Source organism: Arachis hypogaea, chromosome 4 (genome assembly GCF_003086295.3).
Source record: "Arachis hypogaea cultivar Tifrunner chromosome 4, arahy.Tifrunner.gnm2.J5K5, whole genome shotgun sequence".
In the NCBI taxonomy this organism is placed as follows: domain Eukaryota; kingdom Viridiplantae; phylum Streptophyta; class Magnoliopsida; order Fabales; family Fabaceae; genus Arachis; species Arachis hypogaea.
This window is the reverse complement of record NC_092039.1, coordinates 92,524,213-92,551,237: the sequence shown is the minus strand read 5'-3', so window position 1 is coordinate 92,551,237 and position 27,025 is coordinate 92,524,213. Positions and strand designations below refer to the sequence as shown.

General features: G+C 38.1%; 1 non-coding gene across 1 annotated transcript; it reads right to left on the bottom strand.

Annotated features, from left to right (window-relative positions):
* Nucleotides 1–19,220: 19,220 nt before the first annotated feature.
* Nucleotides 19,221–19,324, bottom strand: LOC112799422 (small nucleolar RNA R71). Its single transcript, XR_003201004.1, has one exon. It is a non-coding gene; the product is annotated as a small nucleolar RNA R71 (small nucleolar RNA).
* Nucleotides 19,325–27,025: the final 7,701 nt, after the last annotated feature.

The following is a 27,025-nucleotide window of genomic DNA, read 5'->3' as shown; positions in this document are numbered from 1 at the left end:
AGGGCATTTGCTCCAAAGCCTCTGCTAAAGGTATGTTAATCTCCAACTTCTTGAAAGTCTCAAGAAATTTGTGGAAGTGCTGGTCCTTTGTTTCCTTGTGAAATCTTTGTGGGTAAGGCAGTGGTGGTGTTGAGCTCTTCACCACTTGCTGTTTTAGAATTGGTTCCTCCATGATTTGCTTGCCTTTCTTTAAATTCTGTGACGTGTTGTCTTCCTCTGTGACCTCTTCAGAAGCGCTCTTGCTTATCTTGTCTTGGTTGATGGTTTCATCATTCTTTGTTGGCTCAGTGTCATTCTCCATAAGCTTCTTTGTTGCTCCTTGGTCACCATCTGTCAACACCCTTCCGCTTCTTAGTTGCACAACCTTGCATTCTTCCTTTGGGTTGGGAATGGTGTCACTAGGTAGGGAACTTGATGGCTTCTCAACAGAGATCTTCTTAGAGATTTGTCCAATCTGCCTCTCTAGGTTCTTCATGGAGGCTTCTTGATTTTTGTTTGTCAATTCTTGGCTCTTCATTAGTTTCTCCATGAGTAACTCTAGATTGGTGATTCTCTGTGAATCTTGTGTGATGGGTTGGTTTTGGGGTGTTGATGGATGAGGATAAGTGTTTTGGTTAGTAGGGTGGTTATTGGTTGAGTATTGGTTAGAATTTGGGTAGTTGTTTTGTGGTTTTCTGTAGGAGTTTTGGTTAGTGTTTGGCTGAGGGTTATGGTTTGTGTTTTTCCAATTGTTTTGGCCAGTATTTCTTTGCCATGGTTGTTGGTTTTGAGTATGGTTGTCTCCCCATCTAAGATTAGGATGGTTCTTCCAAGATGGATTGTAGGTATCCCCATAGACTTCATTTGTTCCAGGATTTTGGTTGTGCATGTATTGGACTTGCTCTTGCTGTTGCTCTTCTTGAGTTTCTTCACTTTGCACCCAAGTGGTTGGAGGTTGGCTTGTGGTCACTGCTGCCACTTGCAAACCATCAATTCTCTTAGCCATTTGTTCAAATTGTTGTTGAATCTGCTGTTGCATCATCTTATTTTGAGCTAAGATTGAATCAACTCCTTCCAACTCCATGACTCCTCTTCTCTGTGATGGTTGGCGTTGTCTTTGATGAGCAAAGAAATATTGGTTGTTGGCCACCATCTCAATAAGGTTTTGAGCTTCCTCTGTGGTCTTCATGAGTTGTAAAGAGCCTCCGGCAGAGTGATCAAGAGCTTCTTGAGCTTTAAGAGTGAGTCCCTCATAGAAGTTTTGCAACTTATCCCACTCAGTGAACATCTCTGGTGGACACTTCCTCAATAGAGCCTTATATCTCTCACATGCTTCATATAAGTTCTCGGCCTCCATTTGAGTGAATGTTTGAACTTCTGTTTTCAACCTTAGAACTCTTTGAGGGGGGTAGAATTTGGCAAGAAACTTGCTCACTAAGTCATCCCAAGTGTTGATGCTTTCTTTTGGAAAGGTCTCTAGCCATTGAGTTGCTTTGTCCCTGAGAGAGAATGGGAAGAGTAGCAGCTTGTAGCTATCAGGGGGTACACCATTTGTCTTCACTGTGTCACAGATTCTCAAGAACGTGGACAAATGTTGGTTTGGATCTTCCAAAGGCCCTCCTCCAAAAGAACAATTGTTTTGCACTAGAGTGATGAGCTGTGGCTTGAGTTCAAAGTTGTTTGCATTGACATTGGGAGGAAGAATGCTACTCCCACAATGCTTGGCATTTGCAAATGTGTATGAAGCCAAGACTCTTCTCGGTTGGTTATTGTTAGTTCCTCCTCCTGGTTGACTAGTATCTCCTTCCATATCTTGGAATTCTTCCTCGGATTCTTCTTCTTCCCCAACAATGAACTTCCCTCTTTCAGCTCTTCTTATTCTCCGAAGAGTCCTTGGATCAATTTCAGAGATGATAGGAGAGGATCTCCCTATACCTGACATACAAACACACAGCAATAAACACACAAACCCAGAAAGCCAATGAAACTTCAATCTATAGCTAGAATGAAGGTTCAGTTAGTTTAAGCAAAAATTCAAACAGTTAGTGTGTTAGTGAGAGTTAGAATAACAAAAAAAGAAAAAGTGCTTAATCTAGACCTCCACTTCACTTAATCATTGTCAATCTATTTCAATCCCCGGCAACGGCGCCAAAAACTTGATGTGTGGAAAACGATCCAACACAAAACTCACCGGCAAGTGTACCGGGTCGCATCAAGTAATAATAACTCACATGAGTGAGGTCGATCCCACAGGGATTGAAGGATTGAGCAATTTTAGTTTAGTGGGTGATTTAGTCAAGCGAATCAAGCTTTGGTTGAGTGATTTGTGTTTAACAGGAAGTAAATGACAGTAAATGTAAAGGGGGAGGGGAGAAGTGCTGTAAATTGAAGAACAGAATTGTAAATGTGCAGAATCTTAAAGAGCAAGAAAGTAAATGACTGAAACTTAAAGTGCAAGAAACTTAAATTGCAGTAACTTAAATGGCAAGAAAGGTAAATGGCTTGAATATAAAAGGGAATTGAGGAATGGGATTGCAAGATCTAAACAAAGCAAAAGTAAATTGCAGCAAGAGATTGAGCAGAAAGTAAATTAGAGGCAAGAAGCATTCAAACAGAAATGAAATAAAACTCTGCAAAGGTTCACAGAAGAACCAAGAGTGAATTATGATCTCAGGATCCCAAGGGCTTAGGTAGCAGAGCCTAAAACCCAATTTCCTTCCCAGATCTGAATTATCTAAGCAATTGACAGAAGATTAAAGAAGAAGCAAGAGAAGAACAGAATTTGGATTGAATTATGCAGAAAATTTAATGCAAAGAGCTTGAATGGGAATTGGGACAGAATTTCCCCAATTTCACACACCCAATACTCAGAAAACAGAAGAGTAGAATTGCCCAAGGGAAATGAGGAAGAAGATCTGCCAATTCTTCCTTGATTCTCTTAGTGCTCGGTCAATTCTCTCAAGAAAGCTCAAAGGCAAAATTCCAAAGCTCAAAATGAAAGCAAAAATTCAAAAGCTTCAAGTAAAGGTAGCTAAAGGGTCCTAATTACATCAAACTAACTCCTATTTATACACTTTCTATTCTTGGATTTTGGGATTTGGATGGGCTTTTGGATTGGTGAAGAAATGAGTTCAAAATAATTTTTAATTTGAATTTTGGCCCAAAAACCACTTCCAGGAGGCTGCCCTGCCCTTGTAGAGGGCAGGGCAGAAAATTGATGCTTGGTGCTTGGAGTTGGTGCGGCCATGGTGCGTCTTGGTGCTGCGTGGTGCGCGTCTGGCATGAGATTGGTGCGCCAGAGGCTGCCCTGCCAGATGAGGAGTGCGCGCGTACGCGCCAGAACGTGAAGCTTGCGTGCGCTTGGTGCTGCCAGATGAGGAGTGCGCGCGTACGCGCGATGCACGTTGGTGCGTGGGACACTGCCCTGCCCGCGCCAAGGGCAGGGCAGGAACGGGTTGATGCGCCAGGGAGCGTTGAGCGCTCGGATGGTGCTGCCAGGGGGCGTTTGGTGCGTGCGGTTGGTGCTTCTTGATGCGCACACTCACCATTCTGCCCTGCCCGCGCCAAGGGCAGGGCAATGATCCTTCCTTCATGGCCCGTGTTCGAAACTGGGCGGAGGCATGCACGCTAATTATTTTCTTGGTTTCTTGGCACGCTAGTGTGTCTCAAGGCTTGGCTTCCTCATGGTTCTTGGTTCGAACCTTGTGGCATGCATGGGAGCTATTTTTCCTTGGATTTCTTTACTTGAGGTGCCCGATCCTGCTCTCCACAAGGGCAGGGCAGAGTTTGCTTCTCTTGGCTCCAAGGCACCATTTTGTGCTCTGCCCTTAGAGTGGGCAGGGCAGGGTTGCCTATGCTTGCTTGGTTACTTGATGCTGCCCTCCTGGAGAGCAGTCTGCCCTTGTGGAGGGCAAGGTTGCTTCTCCATTGTAATGCGGCACGCTTCCCTTTCCTTTGGCCACGCTTTCCTTTTCTTGTGTCACACTTCTTAGGCCACGCTTTTCATTTTCTTTTCTTTTCTTCACCTAAAATAAACCAAACAACCACTCAAAGTATCACTAAATTCAAGAGGCTTATAAATCAATTAAAATGCAATTAAAATTAGCTTAAACCTCATGATTTAACATTAATTTCATGGTGGTTGCTTGATTTAGAGAAGTTGTGCATTTTTACTCCAAATCCTTTACTTAGGATGCAAGAAAGTGCATAAATGCTAACAAAACAAGTGAAATTAGCTTGAAAAATGGGTATATGATGAATTGTCATCAAGTGGCAAGGGGAGCGGCGAGTAGGGAGGAACAATAACGAGTGGTGAGGGGCAAAGACTAGAAGCAGCAGCAAGAACCAGAAGCACTGTTGGCAGTAGCGGCAGTGAAAGACGCGAATCCCTCTCTCTCTCTCTTCGTGGTCACCGACGGTGCCTCAACGGCAGCAATGAGCGCAGTACGACGACTGATAAACCCCAATTTGTGGTTTATCTTGTGCTTAATTTAGGGGATTTTGTCAAATTTTCTCACATTTATTCAATGAAATAGCATGGTTTCGTAATTCTCCATTAATTTGTGCTTAAGTGTAAACATGCTTTTTAGGCCTTTAATTTTCTAGTTTTAATTCACCTTTGATTGCATTAAATGCCTTGATGTGTTTGTTAGTGAATTGAGGTTGAAAAGGCTAGGAATGGATCAAAAGAGTGAAGTGAAAAGCATGCAAGGTGGAGAATTCATGGAAAATAAAGGATTTGGAGTGCATACATCGACGCGCACGCATGGAGATGAAGTCGCCAGGCGACGCGTACGCGTGACATGACGTGTACACATGACCCATGCATACGCGTCGTAGCTCGCATGTGACCTCATTAAAGTGAAAATGCTGGGGGCGATTTCTGAGCTTCCCAAGCCCAAATCCAACAAATTTCAGAGACTATTTCATGCATAATTGAAGAGGGGTCAAGGGGGGAGCACTTAGATTAGTTATTGATGACACCCAATTGTACAAGTTGGGATTTCTCAAAATAGGACTAACGTTGCAAGTATAGACCCAAAACCAACAATCGATTGCCGACCAATTTGGAAATTCACAAGATGTGTCACAACTCAAAACCAATTTAAAAACCGAGAGTAATTGACTCCCGGGTCGTCTCCCAAGGAATCACCAAAGGAAAATGAGTGTGTGAATTCTGATTGTAGTGATCAAGGGTTGTCAATGAAGAAATAAACATATAAAGCAACAAAAGAACATGCAAAATTGCAATGATTGAACTAATGAAGAAATTAAAGAACCGACTATGTAATATAAATAAGTAAAGTATAAAAGAGATTAACATAGCAAGGTATGGAAAATTGAAAGCATAAAAAGGGGTCTTGGCTTGGAGTGAGCTAAGGGTCCTTTCCTTGTTGGAACCACAACTATGACAATTATGTCGGATTAGTCTCACTTGATCAACCCTCACATCGGAAGGTAAGTTAAATGAGCATAAGTGTTCTTAACCCATAAATCCTAAATTGCTTGTTAATTGCCTTAGCAACAACTTAGCATTAGTAGGAACAAGAACAATTAACAACCCAAAATTTGACACTAAATGTTGGACATTCTAACTCTAGGCACCCAAGTGCTCACTTTACCCAAGTCAAGAGACAAAAATTTAGCCTAAAATTATGTTTGACATTTTATCAAACACTTGGTGGGCAAAAAGCTTAAACATGAGAAAAATAAGAAAAGACTTGAAATTAAAAGCAACAATTGATCTCAATCAACAAGGATAGCATAAGAAAGCATAGAACAAACACCAAACATCAAACTCATCAACAAGAAAGTGAAATTGCAAAAGAGAAGCAAAATTGAACTATAACTTGAATAAGAAGAAAGAGTAAAGACAATATAACTATGAAGAGTAATAACAAGAGAATACTTACAATGAGATTAGCAAAATCCAATGATCAAAAATGGAAATGGCACTTGGAATGTAAAACCCTAATGAAACCCTACTAGAGAAGATGAGAAAACTTAGAGAAAACTAAATCTAAAAACCTTCTATTCTACTCCTCAAACTATACTAATGCTATGCTATGTTATCTCCTTCATTTCCCCCTCTAATATGAGCTAAAATACTTTAGAAATGAGCATCCAAAGCCCCCAAATCGTGAGTCACGTGCCTTTCTAATGAAGTCATGCGCGGACACCTGTGCGGGCGCACAGCCGTGTGTGTCCGCACACTCTGCGAAAATTTCCTCCTGTGCGTACGTATGAGTATCTGTGCACATGTACACTAGTCGATGCTTGGTGGGACGCGCGATGCGCTTGAATTAATCCACGCACTCTGCTTAGGCTCCTGTGCGGACGCACAAGAGGCTTTGCGCAGACACACATCTCTGAGCTCACCTCCTTTGATTCTTCATGTTTCCTCCACTTTGCAAGCTCTTCTTCCATTTTCTCCAACCCATTCCTACCTTATACACCTGAAATCACTCACAAACACATCAAGGCATCGAATGGAAGGCAAGTGGAGTAAAACTAGATCAAACTAAGCACAAAAGACCATATTTTCATAATCAAGGACAATTTGGGAGGAAAGTTCAAAAGCATGCTATTCAAGGGAATAAGTGTGAGTTTATGTGATAAAATCCATTCAAATCTAACAAAAAATCATCATCAATTATGGATCCATAAATTCCCCCACACTTAAACACTAGCATGTCCTCATACTAAACATACTCAAAGGAGATAGATGAAAAGGGAAAATGTCTTATGCTATATACTATTTAAATGCATGCAACTATCCTAAGGCTAATAGCCAATATGTTCTACGATGAGAGTTGGTAGAAACAAACCATGATATTCCAATCCATCACATGAAAGCTTAAGGGCCAATGTAAAGAGTTCATGCATTAAGATCAATGTCCAAAGAACTTAATTGAATTTTTCAAAATTACTCAATTAAACAACTTGCAAGAAGATACAATGTAAGGCGCAAGAACATAGAATTGATCAATCGAACCCTTCATCGGATGTCCACTCAATTCGCTCAGTGTTTAGGGTTTAACCACTCAATTCTCCTTTTATCATGCTTTTCAAAGATTTGTAAGTCATCTAACAATCAACTAGTATTTAATGCATGAATAACAAATATCATGAGGTCTTTAAAGGGATGTAATGGGGCTAGGGTTCAGGTAGGATGAAATATGGCTAAGTGGACTTAAAGAATTAGCTCTTTGATTAGCTTGAGTGACCACCTATTCCTTTATCACCTATATACACATAACAATATAACCTATCTACCCATTTCCTTTTCTTTTTCCATCTCACCTCACTCATGCATTTTCTTTTCAAACATGGCATATTCATCCTTTATTTAACTCTTTATTTCATACTTTGTTATGTACAAAAATTATATATATATATATATATATATATATATATATATATTTGAACTATGAATGCATATGTCTTCATTAATGAAATGCATGAGCATTACCTAATTGCCAAAAATTTCTCACAATAAGCTTATGCCTCCATCACCAATGTTTTCCAAAATTCCCCCCACACTTAGAATTTACACACTGGTCCACCCAAGCTAATCAAAGAGTAATTCAGGGACATCAATGGTTTTCCGCTTAAGGGGAGTAATGTGCTATCATCAGAACAAAAGGGGATTCATAGGCTCAAGGGGGTTCACAAAGGTGCATGCAAGGGTTGGCCGCATAGGTTATCATAAAAAAATGGCCTCAATCATGCTAAATGCATTCAAACACAAATACAGGACATACAGAATCATGCAAATCAATTATCACAATCAAAAAGGAGTTATAATCACACACAAGAATAACATCATGGTTGAAAAGATGCAACCATCTATTAAGGCTCAATACTCACAAGGTATGTTGTTCGAGCTCTTTTCCATGTTCTACAAACAATCTACTTCAAGCAAGTTGACAAACATAATATTTCCTTCAATTCAATAAATGGTACGTCCTAGAAAAAGGCTTCATGAAAATTCCTTGGTGTTTCACCAACTTATTCATTCTATCATGCAACATTCAAATACTAACTACTAAATATCCATAAATGATAAAGAAATTTTACAAGCAACCAAACAAGATAAAATAGACATAAAACTACTCAAAATAAAGAAAAATTACTACAAGAAACAATGCAAAATGCCTAGAAGAGAGAAATTTTACCCCCTTTAGAATCATCGATCCTTCACCACACTTAGTCTGTGCACGGTCCTCCGTGCATGCTTACGCTCCGGGAGGATGAAGAAGGGGCACCTTCAGCTGGTGGACTCAGAAGTGGCTTGGTCAACTGCATCATACTCCTCCCCAGCTATCTTGGATGAAGTTCTAGGAAGCGGGCCGGGGTCTCAAATTTCATGCTTGATTATTTTTCAACATCGAAATAGCACAAAACATAATAATAAAATAAAGGAAGAAAAAATAAAAAGTCATAACATATGCATTTGCACCAAATTCCACTTTCACAAATTTCCATGAGTACATAGCCTTTAACCACATTCCTTAGTTTTTTTCCTATGATAAAAAAAAATCACAACATTATAGAAAATTAGAAATTCACAAAACGTATATGGGAACAATAAACAAATAGTACAAGACAAATTGTACATATAAAGGCAAATAGAGAACATGCATAGTTTATTAGACAATGCACACATCAAGTCACTCTTAGTGGGATTCTATTTTAACATTATCAGGAAAGTATTTTACTCCCAAGAATATTAATAAAAAAAACCTAAATCTGAGTTGTAGATTGGTTCTCTATGTAGTGTATATAGAAAGAGTACAAAACTATCTAACCAAGAACAAGGATAAGTAGGTCACAACAAACCTTTTTTTAATCTGTCTTAGACTTTCACATAGCTTTTTGTTTTAACACATGCGTCTTCATAAATAAACACTTCTAATTCACAACTTTTAATAGAGATCATTCACCTGATACATATGCATTGATTTTATGCAAAGCACACAACTGTTTTGATTCTCCCTCTGTAATAGTTTGTAATTTTCCTTTACAAAAGAAGAAAATGAAACACATACAATGCTTAGTTTCACAACCTAAGCCTCCATCGATACAATGCCTTTTTTAGTCTTATTTCCAGAGATATGTCAACAATTTTGCTGAAGATTTCCAAGGATGGATTTATATAAAGCAAAACACGCAAGAAAACAGAGATACGCTATTGTTGTTGGGAAGAAGCAAAAATTATATCACCGAACACATGAAGGTTATATCAATTGTTTAATTTTACTATTAATCTGAGTATGGCATTATACTCTTCTTATTTGTGATGAGCGGATAATTTATACGCTTTTTGGCATTGTTTATAGGTAGTTTTTAGTAAGATAAAGCTACTTTTAGGGATGTTTTCATTAGTTTTTATGTTAAATTCACATTTATGGACTTTACTATGTGTTTGTGTGTTTTTTTGTGATTTTAGGTAATTTCTGGCTGAAATTTAGGGACTTGAGCAAAACTCTGAAAGGAGGTTGACAAAGGACTGCTAATGCTGTTGGATTCTGACCTCCCTGCACTCGAAATGGATTTTCTGGAGTTACAGAATTTCAAATGGCGCGCTCTCAACGGCGTTGGAAAGTAGACATCCAGAGCTTTCCAGCAATATATAATAGTCTATACTTTATTCGGGAATTGATGACGTAAAGTGGCGCTCAACGCCAAGTACATGCTGCTGTCTGGAGTCAAACGCCAGAAACACGTCACGACCCGGAGTTGAACGCCAGAAACACGCTATAACTCGGCGTTCAACTCCAATAAAAGCCTCAGCTCGTGGATAGATCAAGCTCAGCCCAAACATACACCAAGTGGGCCCTAGAAGTGGATTTATGCATCAATTACTTACTCCTGTAAACCCTAGTAGCTAGTTTATTATAAATAGGACTTTTTACTAGTGTATTAGATATCTCTGGACGCCTAGTCCTTAGACCATGGGGGCTGGCCTCTCAGCCATGCCTGAACCTTTCACTTATGTATTTTCAACGGTGGAGTTTCTACACACTATAGATTAAGGGTGTGGAGCTCTGTTGTACCTCAAGTTTCAATACAATTATTATTACTTTTTATTCAATTCTCTTTTATTCTTATTCCAAGATATACGTTGCACTTCAACTTGATGAATGTGATGATCCGTGACACTCATCATCATTCTCACCTATGAACGCGCGTGACTGACAACCACTTCCGTTCTACCTTAGGCCGGGTGCATATCTCTTAGATTCACCAATAGAATCTTCATGGTATAAGCTAGATAGATGGCGGCATTCATGGGAATCCAGAAAGTCTAACCTTGTCTATGGTATTCCGAGTAGGATTTCGGGAATCCGGAAAGTCTAACCTTGTCCGTGGTATTCCGAGTAGGATTCCGGTATTGAATGACTGTGACGAGCTTCAAACTCCTGAAGGCTGGGCGTTAGTGACAGACACAAAAGAATCAAGGGATTCTATTCCAACCTGATTGAGAACCGACAGATGATTAGCCGTGCTGTGACAGAGCATAGGACCATTTTCACTGAGAGGATGGGATGTAGCCATTGACAACGGTGATGCCCTACATACAGCTTGCCATGGAAAGGAGTAAGAAGGATTGGATGAATGTAATAAGAAAGTAGAAATACAAGAGGAGCACAGCATCTCTATACGCCTATCTGAAATTCCCACTATTGATTTACATAAGTATTTCTATCCTATTTTATTTTCTGTTTTTTATTAATTTTTGAACTTATCATAAACCAATTTAATCTGCCTGACTGAGATTTACAAGGTGACCATAGCTTGCTTCATACCAACAATCTCCGTGGGATCGACCCTTACTCACGTAAGGTATTACTTGGACGACCCAGTGCACTTGCTGGTTAGTTTAATGGAGTTGTGATCACACGTGCCATTACCAGGGATCATTGAAGATCCCAATTCATCATACCATGATCTCTTTGGTGTATTTTTGAAAGAGCCATTAAATAAATCTCATGCAAATACCAAGAGGGAGTACAACTTTAAGGATCACAATTTCGTCCACCAATTTGAATGTTACACTTTTTTGTTAGTTTCTACTTGTATATTTTCCCTTTTCTAATTATGTTTGAAATACATAAAGTGTTGGACATTGCATTGCAGAGAATCAAAGAACAGATTCCTCACAATGTCACACATTCAAAGAAGATTATTCCGTTGTTAGGCGACCTCTTGCTGAAATACAATCAGGCAAGTTGATCTTTAATGTCTAAGTAAAATAAGTCAATTATATTTAAGAAAAATATTTACACAAAAAGAATTAAAGTTTTAAGCACAAAATCTGTCTATCTTTTCCTATAAACTAAATATTATTAAGCAAAAGCATGACAAAGATTAGTAAACATCCATATGTGTCTTTCTTTTTTATTTATCTAATATGATTCTAGATATCATACCTGGTAATAAGTTTAATAAGTAATATACTTATTCATGCTATTAATTTGGCAGTAATGAATCCATGAAACTAAAAGGTAATACTTATATGTATGTATGCCTTTTATGACAGACAATTAAAATTGATAACAAAATATAATTTCATAAAATCAGTTTCAGTGCATCTCATTTGTGCCAAACACTGTGTAAGTCTAAAAACTGTTTTGTTTTCAAGGATGTACTACACGGGAGAGTATTGTTAGGGAAATAAACAAAAGTTCCCAAATTCAGAAAAATTCTGCCAGAAATCGTGACACTTCCCGACGAATAGATGTAACACCAAAACATGCAACTCAAACAGGAGAACATCTTCGGAAGACTTCCTCAGGAATTCAACCAGGTTTCTTCTTATTTTGGACTAAATTTAGTTACCCAATATCTAAAGTGTATACAATTAGCTTACTGGAAAAAATTCTTTAAACAATTTGGTCATTCTTGATTTGAGTTTTCGCAATATCATTATTTTATGACATATGTCAAAAGATGAAACTATTAGCTACTTATTATACACAAGGTTGTGTTAGTCAAAATAAGATCACTTAAATTACAAATACGGTAGTTGAAAATGAGATAGGTTCAAACGGATTCATTGTTCAACAAAGTATTAGTAATGTTATGCACAATATCCATCTAATCATAAAATGTAGGGACATTTGACTTGAACATAAATAGATATTTCAGATAGATAATGACAGTAGGTTTTCTAAGTTTGTGAGAATCCAACTAATAAGTGACTGATTCAATTGTTCAATTGTGTAACTGTGCTTCAACCGGAGTTCAACAGGTTTACTTAAATATAAAATAAAATTATTCAAAATTGAATATATAATTTCAAAGTTTTTAATTAAATTATTTCTAAATTAGTAAAATTTAATATCTCACAATTTCACAAAATAACTTGACTATAATTTATCAATAAAATATCACAGACAACTTTAAACATCTAAAAAACATTAACAAATTTTCAACCAAACCCACAACTTATGACAAATCATCAAGAACAAATTACATAAAGCAAAATAAAATGTCATCCATAAAAAATACACATTCAAATTCTTTAGAAGTTATTATGAAACAAATTATCTTAAAAAAAGGCTTCATGTGGTTATTGGCATCAATGTCTAATTGGATTTTTCATGATCAACAAAATTATTCCAAAAAATTTTAGAAATTTCCATCTACAGTCAACAAAATTATTCCAAAATTAAAAGAACAAAAGCAATGAAACAAGCAGCAACCAGATTCTATTATGTTAATCAACAAAGTTAATCAAAAGAAAATTATCACTACTATTGGCAATTACGACTAACAGAATCCAAAATCTTAAAACACCAATTCAGGATCATTATAATCAACCAAATAAAAAAAACAGATTGAGCTAGAGAATAAGTAAAGAGAGAGAGAATAACATAATCAAACTGTATGATTTTGACGGCAGCAGAGACAGACGGCGAATAGTCCACGACGATAGAAGTGTCCACGGCGACAGAGTAAGACATGATGGCACTTGGCCGTGAGCTTGATAGAAAGAGAGGGATCAATGTCAAAGACAGGCGAAGACAACTAGGACAGCGCCACGAGTCCAGCACGGCCGCTGAAGATGACTACAGATGTGGGCTTGACGACACCACGAGGACACAAACCACGACGGCAACACCAGCTCTGAGCAGACCATCTGGTAATGCGAGGCTAACGGATCCAGGCGAAGAGGGGTTGGCCGACAACAACGATGAAAGTTCTGGCCTTGACGACACAATAAGGACAGAGAGAGAGGGTATTCAGTTAGGGTTTTCCTTCTTAAGAGAGACAAAGAGGGGATGGGGGTATTCATTAAATTGACTTTTTTTAAAACTAGGTAGTTATTGAGGTTCTTATAATGGTAGCGTATTTTAATGGTTTTACAATGGCCGTTAATTGATATAATACAAAATCAATTAAACAAGAAAAAACTGTAATGCCACAAATTTTGTTATCATGTGTATTCTTGAATATTACATTATCTAAATTCAATGTTTACTGCCATTGTTTAAAAATTTTTCTAATTCGTTAGTTCTTAAATGAAATATGCTAAATGATCATTGACATTATCTACTCAGTCTTTAATTTCAATTGATAAGTCAACCTCTAATTTAGTGTATCTGTATTTAAGAAAATCTTTTATTTTAACAGCTTACGAATCACTATTAAATGGCAGGGAGGCTAGAAGATAGTTATAAATTCTCTCTATACACTTTTACTCCAATTGGCATGTAGAACAATAGATGTCTTTATTCATTAAGTTGTCTTTTTTTTAGTGGTTAGTTATTGAGGTTTCTATAATGATACTGTATTTTAGTAGTTTTATAATGGCCGTCAATTGATAAAATATAAAATCAATTGAACAAACAAATTCTAACGCCACAAATTTTGTTATTAGGTGTATTCTTGAAAATTACATCATTTAAATTCAATGCTCAGTGCCATTTTTAAAAACTTTTTCTAATTCGTTACTTCCAGAATAAAATAAGTTAAATAATCATTTACATTATGTACTCAGCCTTTAATTTTAATTGATAAATGCTACCTCTATTGTAGTGTATTTGTAATTAAGGAATTCTCCAATATTAATAGCTTACGAATCACTATTGAATGGCAAGGAGGCTAAGAGAGAGAATAAAATCTATCTATACACTTTTAACTCCAATTGGCATGTAGAATAATAGATGTCTTCAGTCATTATGTTGACTATTTTTAGGTGGTTTTATAATGCCCGTGAATTAATAAAATATAAAATCAATTGAACAAACAAATTGTAATGCCACAAATTTTGTTATCGGGTGTATTCCAAATTCAATGCTCAGTGTCATTTTGTAAAAAAAATTCTTGACTGTTAGCTCCTAAGTAAAATAAGTTAAATGATTATTTACATTATGTACTCAGTCTTTAATTTTAATTGATAAGTGCAACCTCTAATTCAGTGTATCTGTATTTAACAAATTCTCCAATTTTAACAGCTTAAGAATTACTGTTGAATGGTAGGCACGATAGAAGAGGACAATTCTAATTGTGACAATCACGATGAAACACATGAAGACCATGGTATGTTGTACATTTCATATAACCAAATTAATATCTAAAGAAGCACATGTAAAGCTTCATTTTCTAATAGGAAAGTCATCTAATTAACGCATAAATGTTTATTCATGTGTTTTAGAATATGCTGTTGTTATTACACGAGTTTGCTAAATTTTTATGTCTTTATTGTACAGTTGAAGAACCACATAATTTACAGCCGGACATTATCTTGCAAAATAAAAGAGAAGGTAGTACATTGAAATATGAATCATTCCTTTTAGAGCCTATTTAACATTCAAACTGATTTTTAAAAAGAACCCATATTGGCCATCTGCAAATCAGTTTGTTATCCAGATTTAGTTATTATATTTACTTGCAATCCACAATGGGAAGAAATCAAACATTATTGCAAAGAGACCAACTTGAAGCCTGAAGATAGACCCGATGTAATTTGCAGACTATTCAAAGCAAAGTTGGAGAAGCTCATCAAAGACATTCATAGAAATAGAATTTTGGTGTTTCCAAGGCAGGTAAAAAAAATATTATTATTTAATCATTTCAAAAAAAACTACAGTATGAACAAGTCAATTGATTAGTGCGTATAACAATCCTTTGTTGCAGTGATATATACCATCAAGTTTCAAAAACGTGGATTGTCACATGCACATATATTACTATTTCTTGTAGAAAAATATAAATATCCTTCTCCAAAAGATATTGACAAAATCATATCCGCTAAGATTCCAGATTGATGAGCGGATAATTTATACGCTTTTTGGTATTATTTTTAGATAGTTTTTAGTAGGATCTAGTTACTTTTAGGGAAGTTTTCATTAGTTTTTATGCTAAATTCATATTTCTGGACTTTACTATGAGTTTGTGTGTTTTTCTATGATTTCAGGTAATTTCTGGCTGAAATTGAGGGACCTGAGCAAAACTCTGATAAAAGGCTGACAAAGGACTGCTGATGCTGTTGGATTCTGACCTCCCTGCACTCGAAATGGATTTTCTGGAGCTACCGAACTCTAAATGATGTTCTCTTAATGGCGTTGGAAAGTAGACATCCAGAGCTTTCCAGAAATATATAATAGTCCACACTTTATTTGAGATTAGCTGACGCAAACTGGCACTCAACTCCAGTTCGATGTTGCATTCTGGAGTCAAATGCCAGAAATACGTCACGAACCAGAGTTGAACGCCAAAAACACGTTACAACTTGGCGTTCAACTCCAAAAGAAGCCTCTGCACGTGTAAAGCTCAAGCTCAGCCCAAGAACACACCAAGTTGGCCCCGGAAGTGGATTTCTGCATCAATTACTTACTTTTGTAAACCCTAGTAGCTAGTTTAGTATAAATAGGACATTTTACTATTGTACTAGGTGTCTCTGACCATTCGGTCTTTTGACCACATAACATCTTTGGTCTCAGTTTTAATCTATTATTCATCTTAGGAGACTATTGATCACGTTCATGGGGGCTGGCCATTCGGCCATGCCTGGACCACCACTTATGTATTTTCAACGGTGGAGTTTCTACACACCATAGATTAAGGGTATGGAGCTCTGCTGTACCTCGAGTTTTAATGCAATTACTACTATTTTCTATTCAATTTAGTTTGTTCCTATTCTAACATATTCGTTGCACTTCAACATGATGAATGTGATGATCCGTGACACTCATCATCATTCTCACCTATGAACGCGTGACTGACAACCACTTCCGTTCTACCTTAGACCGGGCGCATATCTCTTGGATTCCTTGATCAGAATCTTCATGGTATAAGCTAGAATTGATGGCGGCATTCATGAGAATCCGGAAAGTCTAAACCTTGTCTGTGGTATTCCGAGTAGGATTCAGGGATTGAATGACTGTGACGAGCTTCAAACTCGCGATTGTTGGGCGTGATGACAAGCGCAAAAGAATCAATGGATTCTATTTCGACATGATTGAGAACCGACAGATGATTAGCCGTGCTGTGACAGAGTATTTGGACCATTTTCATTGAGAGGATGGGATGTAGCCATTGACAACGGTGATGCCCTACATACAGCTTTCCATGGAAAGGAGTAAGAAGGATTGGATGAAGGCAGTAGGAAAGCAGAGATTCAAAAGGAGCACAGCATCTTCATACGCCTATCTGAAATTCTCACCATTGAATTACATGAGTAACTCTATCTTTATTTTATGTTTAATTATTATTATTATTCGAAAACTCTATACTTATTTATTATTCGCCTAACTGAGTTTTACAAGATGACCATAGCTTGCTTCATACCAACAATCTCCGTGGGATCGACCCTTACTCACGTAAGGTTTATTACTTGGACGACCCAGTGCACTTGCTGGTTAGTTGTGCGAAGTTGTGAAGAAAGTGCTGAGTTATAAACGTGCATACCAAGTTGAATGCCATTATTAGAGATCACAATTTTGTGCACCAAGTTTTTGGCGCCATTGCCGGGGATTGTTCAAGTTTGGACAACTGATGGTTCATCTTGTTGCTCAGATTAGGTAATTTTCTTTTCATTTATTTTCAAAAAAAATTTTCAAAAATCTTTCAAAAAATATTTTCCCTTTTGTTTTCGAAAATTATTCTAAATTTTTTAAGAATGAATTCTAGAGTTTCATGGAAGCATGTTGAAGCCTGGCTGGCTGTAAACCCATGTTTAATTCTTTTGTACTGAGGCTTCCAATCATCAGCATAGAGGCAAGTTAATTGAAATTTCAGCTGTTGCATGCCTGATTTATATCCTAAAGCTGACTGGCTATTAAGCCATGTCCAACCCTTGAATTGGAGCTTTAGGCTAACATTGAAAGATTCCTGGAATTCTTCTTAAAAAAATTTTTGAATTTTTTATTTTCTTTTTCCTATATGTTTTTCAAAAAAATAAAAAAAATACAAAAAAATCATAAAATCATAAAAACCAAAAATATTTTGTGATTCTTGTTTGACTCTTGTGCCATGTTTTAAGTTTGGTGTCAATTGCATATTCATTTTGTTCTTGCATTTTTCGAAAATTCATACATTCATAGTGTTCTTCATGATCTTCAAGTTGTTCTTGGTAAGTCTTCTTGTTTGATCTTTAAATTTTTTTTATGTCTTTTGTTGTTTTTCATGTGCATTTTTGCATTCATAGTGTTCTTGGTGTTCATCTTGACATTCATAGTGTTCTTGCATGCATCATGTGTTTTGATCCAAAATTTTCATGTTTTGGGTCATAATTGTATTTTTCTTTCTCATCATTAAAAATTCAAAAATAAAAAAAATATCTTTTTCTTATTTCTCTCAAAAATTTCGAAAATTTGAGTTGACTTAGTCAAAAATTTTCAATTTTAAATTTTCAATTTTAAGTCAAGTCAAATTTTCAATTTTAAAAATCTTATCTTTTCAAAACTTTTTCAAAAATTAATTCTTTTTTCATTTCTCTTACTATTTTTTTCGAAAATTTTTAATTTGAATTTTAAAATCTTTTTCTTATCTTTAATTCATGATTTTCGAAACTTAACTAACAAGTAATGTGATTGATTCAAAAATTTGAAGTGTTACTTTCTTGTTAAGAAAGGTTCAATCTTTAAATTCTAGAATCATATCTTTTAGTTTCTTGTTAGTCAAGTAATTGATTTTAATTTTAAAAATTAAATCTTTATTAACTATATCTTTTTAATCATATCTTTTCTATCATATCTTTTTCAAAATTTTATCCTTTTCAAAAATTTGATTTCAAAATATCTTCCAAACTTCTTATCTTTTCAAAATTAAATTTCAAACCTTTTTCAACTAACTATTTGACTTTTTGTTTATCCCTTATCTTTTTCAAAACCACCTAACAACTTTTCTCTTTCTAATTTTTGAAAATACCTCCCTCTTTTTCAAAAATTCTTTCTAATTAATTAATTGTTTTAATTTTTAATTTTAATTTTATTTCCCCTTTAATTTTCGAAAATCATTAACTCCTTTTCAAAATTTATTTTCGAAAACTTATCTCTCTCGTCTTATTTTATTTATTTCTTTATTTACTAACACTTCTCTTCATCTCAAGAATCTGAACATATCCTCACCCTTGTGTTTGGATTCTTCATTCTTCCTCACTCTTATTCCCTTTCTTCTTCTACTAACATAAATGAATCTCTATACTGTGACATAGAGGATTCCTCTTCCTTTTCTGTTCTCTTCTTTCTCATATGAGCAGGAACAAGAAAAAAGGCATTCTTGTTGAAGCTGATCCGGAACCTGAAAGGACTCTGAAGAGGAAACTAAGAGAAGTTAAATTACAATAATCCAGAGACAACCTTGCTGAAACTTTCGAACAAGAAAAGGAGATGGAAGCCGAACCCAACAACAATAATGCAAGGAGGATGCTTGGTGATTACACTACACCTACTTCCAAGTTTGATGGAAGAAGCATCTCAATCCCTGCCATTGGAGCAAACAATTTTGAGCTGAAACCTCAACTAGTTGCTCTAATGCAACAGAACTAAAAGTTTCATGGACTTCCATCAGAAGATCCCTACCAATTTTTAACTGAGTTCTTGCAGATCTGTGAGACTGTTAAGACTAATGGAGTAGATCCTGAAGTCTACAGGCTCATGCTTTTCCCTTTTGTTGTAAGAGACAGAGCTAGAACATGGTTGAACTCACAACCTAAGGATAGCCTGGACTCCTGGGATAAGCTGGTCACGGCCTTCTTGGCTAAGTTCTTTCCCCTTCAAAAGCTGAGCAAGCTCAGAGTGGATGTTCAGACCTTCAAACAAAAAGATGGTGAATCCCTCTATAAAGCTTGGGAAAGATACAAGCAGATGACCAAAAAGTGTCCTTCTGACATGTTTTCAGAGTGGACCATGGTAGATATATTCCATTATGGTCTATCTGAGTTCTCTAAGATGTAACACCCTACCATACAGAGTCTTATGCTTAAGTCATAATTCAGAGATGGCAAGGTATTACGACCTCTAAAATAAAAATTTAGTACGTATAGTAGTATGAATGATTGATTATAACTAGGAGCCTTTGTAGAAAAAGGGGTAAACAAAAACCGCAACTCAAAAGCGCAACACTCCGCTTGATAATGTAACGAACAAGGATAACCAACGCGAGATTATATATATACAAAGGAGTGTCAAAAACAGGAATATCAAGACTCAAAATCCGGCTGCGAAGATAACCGGTCCGAGCATAACAATATATACATATGATAAAATAAGGGAAACCCCAAAGGAAACCCAAAGAGACACAATTATATAAAACCTAATCTCCAAAATCTCCCATAAGAGGAGTCATTACAGTTTGTATTATTTAATGGAGATAAAAGTATCTAAGCAAAACATATAAACCAAAACATAGCCCCGAGAACAAAGGATCTTCGCAATATAGAAGTCTCCAGCATGCATCAGTGGGACACCTCACGTCCTGCATCTGAAAACCACAAAATCCGCATGGGTGAGAACCAGAGGTCCCCAGCATGGTAACAGCTTCCACATATATAATACATAATAATAGAGGAAAGCCGAAGGCAATCCTAGAACTTCCCCCAGATAATATCAAAGTTTATAAACAAGCTAAACCATAAAAGGGCATATGACTAAAGATCCTTCAGTCTAACTAATACTTCCCTTTCCAATTCCTTCAAACCTCCCAACCACCAGCAGGAGTATAATGTAGCAAACACAGTTATATCAAACAAGGAATATACAAATAGGAACAATTAAGGCATTTAGACAATTAGCAAGTAATATGCAGTCAAATAGGCAATCTCAAACAATTCATATAGTATGCATATGATGAATGCCTGTCCCTGGTGGCCGATGATATCATCTGTCGGTTACAGAGCCAACCCGACAAGTCCTGGCAGTTAACCATTGGACTGTCCCTCTGTCGTGTCTCCCCAACTCGAGTTATACTCAATATAAACTTGATCATAATCATGATCCATATCCATCACCTTCACTGGTGAATATTTATGGGGGTGAGCTCATCCGGGGCTTTCACAGTGCCCGGCCACCCTAACGACATAGGGTCAAAAGAGCTTCAAGTCTCAACCTGGAGCATGTGGTGGCTAGCCACAGCTTTCTCCCAGGGAAACTCTCATCTCCGATAATGGAAGTGCAACATTCACAATTCATTCAACAGCATATATATGCATTTATTCTTAGCCATAATCATGGCTCCGCCGTAACACGGCAATAATCCAGCCATCTGGCTCATGGTTAAATCCATAACCAGCCACCCGGCTCACGGTTAAATCCATAACCAGCTGTTTCATTATCAATCACAGCCTTTCGGCCATGGCATAACAAGCACTTCCACTACCATCCTCCGCCTCTCACATAATCATGCTTGATCCTCATTGATCATTCATTTTTTCCTTGCTTCACTCGCAAGTTACCACATTCACTAGCTCCTTTTCTAATAGCTAGGCATATCATAATGATTTAAGACATAAGTGGTGAGATCGGAGGCTTAGAAGTATGAGATTTGGCTTTTAAAACTCAAAAATCAACTTTGGGATGAAAACAGGGCCACGCATACGCGCACTCCACGCGCACGCGTGGATGGCCTCAAAAACTCATCGACGCGTAAGCGTCTTGCACGCTAACGCGTGGATTAAAAATTTACCAATCGGCGCGTACGCGTGGGTGTTCTCGTGCCCCAGGCACAACACTGGCACAGTTTTGGCATAACTCTCTGGAAAATGGCTGGGCATTGGGTGCAACACAATCGGCGCGCCCGCGCACATCACGCACACGCGTGGATGGCATTTTCGGGAAGAACGGCGCGCACGCGCCAAGTGCGCCCACGCGCAAGGGGTCATTCTGCTAAAAATTTTCTAAGTTAAAAGCTGCAGAATTCACCAATTTAAACCCCAATCTTCCAACGGACATAACTTTCTCATTTTAAATCATTTTTCACCCGTTCTTCGAACGGCATGGACTTCCTGGATCCAATTTCATTTCTAAACAGATTTGGCACAAAACGGAGATCTGTAGTCCAAGTTATGTCCCGTCAAAGTATGCCCAAAAACCATATTTTCATACAAAACCACAATATGCCATTTTCAAAACAAGCCATTTTCAACTCTTTTCAAAATCAATCAAAACATGCCAATTTCATCCCTTTTCTTTGAAATCAATCAATATATATCAAATTCAACATCAAGCCTCCTCAACTCACACATTGACACATTACCACAATTTACAAAATCACTATCTCATCATTTTAACCCACTTCACCCAAGTGGCTCAAACTCAAACATATTGACATATCATATACTCTTTCTCATGCCAATTCTCAACAACACCAATTCCAATAAATCATCATTGTACACAATCAATATCATACTCACCATCAACATGGTTCAACCCACAATTCAACCATAACCAATCATCAAGCATATATCACAACATGCATATTTCTCATACATCATACCACCAAGGCATCAATAATCATCATCACATATATGACCACATCATATATCTCAATCATTCAACAACATCAACCATTCAATGCCTATCTTAGGGCCTCTAGCCTAAGTATTTCCTACCACATTATATATTAGATACGGGAAACCGAAACCATACCTTAGCCGATTTTCCCAAGCTCCACCGGAGCACTTCCAAACCACTTATCCACAAGCTCTTAAGGCCTCAACACCTCCAAGAACAGATTTTTCACCACCAAACCCTTCCCAAGCTTTTTAAAATCACCAATTAAGCTCCAATGTCCACACACACACAACCTAAGCCACAACCATCATACCCATACACAACATCTCAAAACCCAAACATCATAAAATCACAAATCACACTAGGGTTGAGAATCTTACCACACCCAAGGTCCAAGGAGACAAGATTAACCTCCTCCTTCAAGAGAGTTGGGTCCTATAACATCAAAGAACCCAAAATCTCAACATTTTTGCTCATAAAACTCGAAAACAAGGCTGAAATTTCGAAGAGCAAAACGTGGCTTACCTCAAGATTAATTGTATGGGTTTTGTAGAGCTCTCCGCGGTGAACGCGTGGCCGCAAACGGAGCGGCGATCGGAGCTCTAGATCAAAAGTTATGGTGGTTTGAAGATCAAGTGAGAGAAAGAAGTTGAGAGAGAGTTCTTCCCTTCCTCTCCACCATTTCAGCGTGTTTGAGTGTGTTGTGAGGAGAGAGAGTGCTGAAAACTAGGGTTTTGGTTTAGTTTAGTTGGGTCAAGGGCCCACTTTGGGTCCGGTTGGCCCGGTTTGGCCCGTTCGGTCCAATCTTGGTCCGATTTCTATAAAATTGGTACCGAAATTCTTGTCTCAATCTCCTCTATCACATTTAGCCATAAAAATAACATTTTTGGCTTTCTAGAATAAATTCTCATTTATGGGTTAATTAGCCGTTAATTAACTGGGTTTTACATTCTACCCACCTAATTGGGAATTTTGCCCACAAAATTCAAATGCAAATACCTGAGAATAAATGCGGATAATCCGTTCGCATCTCCGACTCGAGTTCCCAAGTGTGTTCCTCAACACCGCCTCGACTCCATGCCACTTTGACTAATAAAACCTCTTTTCCACGCAACCGTTTGATACTAGTATCATCGATTCTGACCGGAGCCACTGGAAGCGTCAAATCTTCCCTTAACTGAACCGACTCAGGTTCCAACACATGGCTAGCATCAGGAGTGTACTTCCAAAGCTGCGACATGTGAAACACGTCGTGCAGATTCGAAAGATGAGGTGGTAGAGCCATCCGATACGCCACCGGTCCAATCCTCTCCAGGATCTGAAATGGACCAATGTATCGAGGATTCAACTTCTTTGCCTTAATCGCCCTACCTACTCCTGTAGTTGGAGTAACCTAAAGGAAAACATGGTCTCCTTCCTCAAATTCTAAGGGCTTTCACCTCTGATCGGCGTAACTCTTTTGACGACTCTGCACCGTAAGCATCCTATCTCAGATTTTCTTATCTTGTTCAGTAGTCTCAGCTATCATTTCCGGCCCTAACAAGCTTTTCTCTCCAGCTTCATACCAACATAGCGGAGATTGACATTTCCTCCCATACAAGGCCTCATACGGAGCCATTCCGATGCTCGCATGATAACTATTATTGTATGAAAACTCCACTAATGGCATATACCGATCCCAACTCGCCGGTTGGTCCAAAACACAAGCTCTCAACATATCCTCTAGTGTTTGGATTGTCTTCTTGGATTGACCATCTGTTTAAGGATGGTAAGCCGTACTCAAGCTTAATCGGGTTCCAAAAGCTTTCTGAAATGCACCCCAAAACCTTGAAGTGAAGCGAGGATCTCTATCAAAGATTGTAGTAGCAGGTACACCATGAAGTCTCACGATCTCCTTTATGTATAACCGTGCTAGCTCCTCAAGGGTGTAATTCATACGAATGGGTAAAAAGTGAGCTGACTTCGTCAGTCGGTCCACAATCACCCAAATAGCATCAAAACCAGCCCTAGTCCTTGGCAATCCTGACACAAATTCCATTGCAATACTTTCCCACTTCCATTGAGGAATCTCTAAGGGTTGCAACATCCCGGAAGGTCTTTGATGTTCAATCTTTACCCTTTTGACAAGTTAAGCACTTTGATACATATTTTGCCACATCATTCTTCAAACCCGGCCACCAAAATATCGCCTTTAAATCATGGTACATCTTAGTACTTCCCGAGTGAATGGAGAATCCACTTTTGTGTGCCTCCTTTAAAATATCTTGCCTCAAAGTGCCAACATCTGGCACAATGATCCTACCCTTGAATCTCCATAACCCATCTTTTTCTTTTGACACTCTCCATTGTTTTCCTTGCTCAATAGCCGGTAACACCATCCATAACGCTTTATCATTTTGATGAGCCTTTAAGAGTTCGGACTTAAAATCACTTGATATCTCTAATCGGCTCAAACATAAAGTTCCGGATACTTCTCGAGTACCAATTTTTAGACTCTCAAATCCCTTGAGCAACTTCTCCTCTTGAAGCATCATCTAGGCTGCATATAACGACTTCCGACTTAACGCATCCGCCACTACGTTCGCCTTTCCCGGATGGTAATACAACTCAAAGTCGTAGTCCTTTAACAATTCCATACACCTTCTCTGCCTCATATTAAGCTCTTTCTGATCAAAGAGGTACTTCAAGCTCTTATGATCAGAGAAAACTTGGAACTTAACCCCATAGAGGTAATGCCTCCACACTTTCAAGGCAAACACAACTGCAGCGAGTTCCAAATCGTGCGTAGGGTAACTAACTTCATGAGGTCTCAACTGTCGTGAGGCATACGCCACCACATTATGATGCTGCATCAGCACGCACCCTAGACCCTTCAATGAGGCATCACAATACACCTCAAATGGCCCATTCGGCTCGGGTAACACTAACACAGGTGCAGTGGTCAACTTTTTCTTCAACGTCTGAAAGCTCTCCTCGCACTCAGGAGTCCAAACAAACGGAGTGTCTTTGCGGGTCAACTTTGTCATTGGCAAAGCTATCTGTGAAAAGCCCTTGATAAACCTTCGGTAATAGCCAGCTAAACCCAGAAAACTCCTTATTTCTGTTATGGTGATTGGTTACTTCCAATCCATCACAGCCTCCACCTTAGTTGGATCTACGGCTATTCCCTTCTTACTCACCACATGGCCCAAAAACTTCACCTCACTTTTCCAAAATTCGCACTTAGACAGTTTTGCATAAAGTTTCTTCTCCATTAGAATCTGCAACACGATCCTCAAGTGTTCCGCATGCTCTTCTTCAGTCTTGGAATAAATCAGTATGTCATCAATGAAGACAACAACGAATTTATCCAAAAACGGACGGAAAACTCTATTCATGTAATCCATAAACACTGCAGGAGCGTTCGTCAACCCGAAAGACATTACAGTGTACTCGTAATGACCATAACGAGTCCTGAAAGCGGTCTTAGGGATATCCTCACACCTCACCCTTATCTGGTGATAAACGGATCACAAATCGATCTTGGAGAAAACTCCAGCTCCTTGTAACTGATCCATGAGATCATCAATTCTCGGCAATGGGTACTTATTCTTTATTGTAACCTTGTTCACCTGCCTGTAATCCACACAGAGCCGCATACTCCCATCCTTCTTCTTCACCAGTAACACTGGAGCACCCCACGGAGATACACTTGGGCGTATAAAATTCTTTCCCAACAATTCCTTTTTCCTTGGGAGTTGTTGTTGTTGGGCCTCCTGAAAGAACTTCCCCACTTGAAAGGTGGACCTCTAGGTGCAAAGCTCTTCCCTCGGTTCTGTGGGAATGGTCCCTTGTGATTTCCTCTCTCAGCGGCTGCCTTCTTCACACACTCTTCAGCAACCGTACACTTGTTTACCATCACAGAGAAAGTTCTGACCTCTATTGGTCCCTGAGCTCTATTTCTGTTGTTGCCATGATTGTTTATCCGTTGCCCAAGAGCTTCAGCAGTGGCTTGCATCGCAGCAGCCATATTTTCCAACATAGTCATAAGGTTCACCGGGTCATTAGGGTTATTCTCCGACGCACGAACATTAGTACGACCTCTACCACGGCATCTACCACGGCCTCTACCGCGTCCACGAGGCGCCATCTGGTTCCTATACACACCAAACAATCGATATTAAGTTGATCAGTCTCAATATCGGAAGTTTAGTGCTTCAAGTCCCAAATGCATGCTCATGAACGTTTATGCCAATTATATCAAGTAGATATACTAATATCACATAACACACATACAGAGAATGCACAGAAGCATAATCAGTCCATCCCTCAGGCTCTACAGGAACGAACTGCTCTGATACCATAATGTAACACCCTACCATACAGAGTCTTATGCTTAAGTCATAATTCAGAGATGGCAAGGTATTACGACCTCTAAAATAAAAATTTAGTACGTATAGTAGTATGAATGATTGATTATAACCAGGAGCCTTTGTAGAAAAAGGGGTAAACAAAAATCGCAACTCAAAAGCGCAACACTCAGCTCGATAATGTAACGAACAATGATAACCAACGCGAGATTATATATATACAAAGGAGTGTCAAAAACAGGAATATCAAGACTCAAAATCCGGCTGCGAAGATAACCGGTCCGAGCATAACAATATATACATATGATAAAATAAGGGAAACCCCAAAGGAAACCCAAAAAGACACAATTATATAAAACCTAATCTCCAAAATCTCCCATAAGAGGAGTCATTACAGTTTGTATTATTTAATGGAGATAAAAGTATCTAAGCAAAACATATAAACCAAAACATAGCCCCGAGAACAAAGGATCTTCGCAATATAGAAGTCTCCAGCATGCATCAGCGGGACACCTCACGTCCTGTATCTGAAAACCACAAAATCCGCATGGGTGAGAACCAGAGGTCCCCAGCATGGTAACAGCTTCCACATATATAATACATAATAATAGAGGAAAGCCGAAGGCAATCCTAGAACTTCCCCCAGATAATATCAAAGCTTATAAACAAGCTAAACCATAAAAGGGCATATGACTAAAGATCCTTCAGTCTAACTAATACTTCCCTTTCCAATTC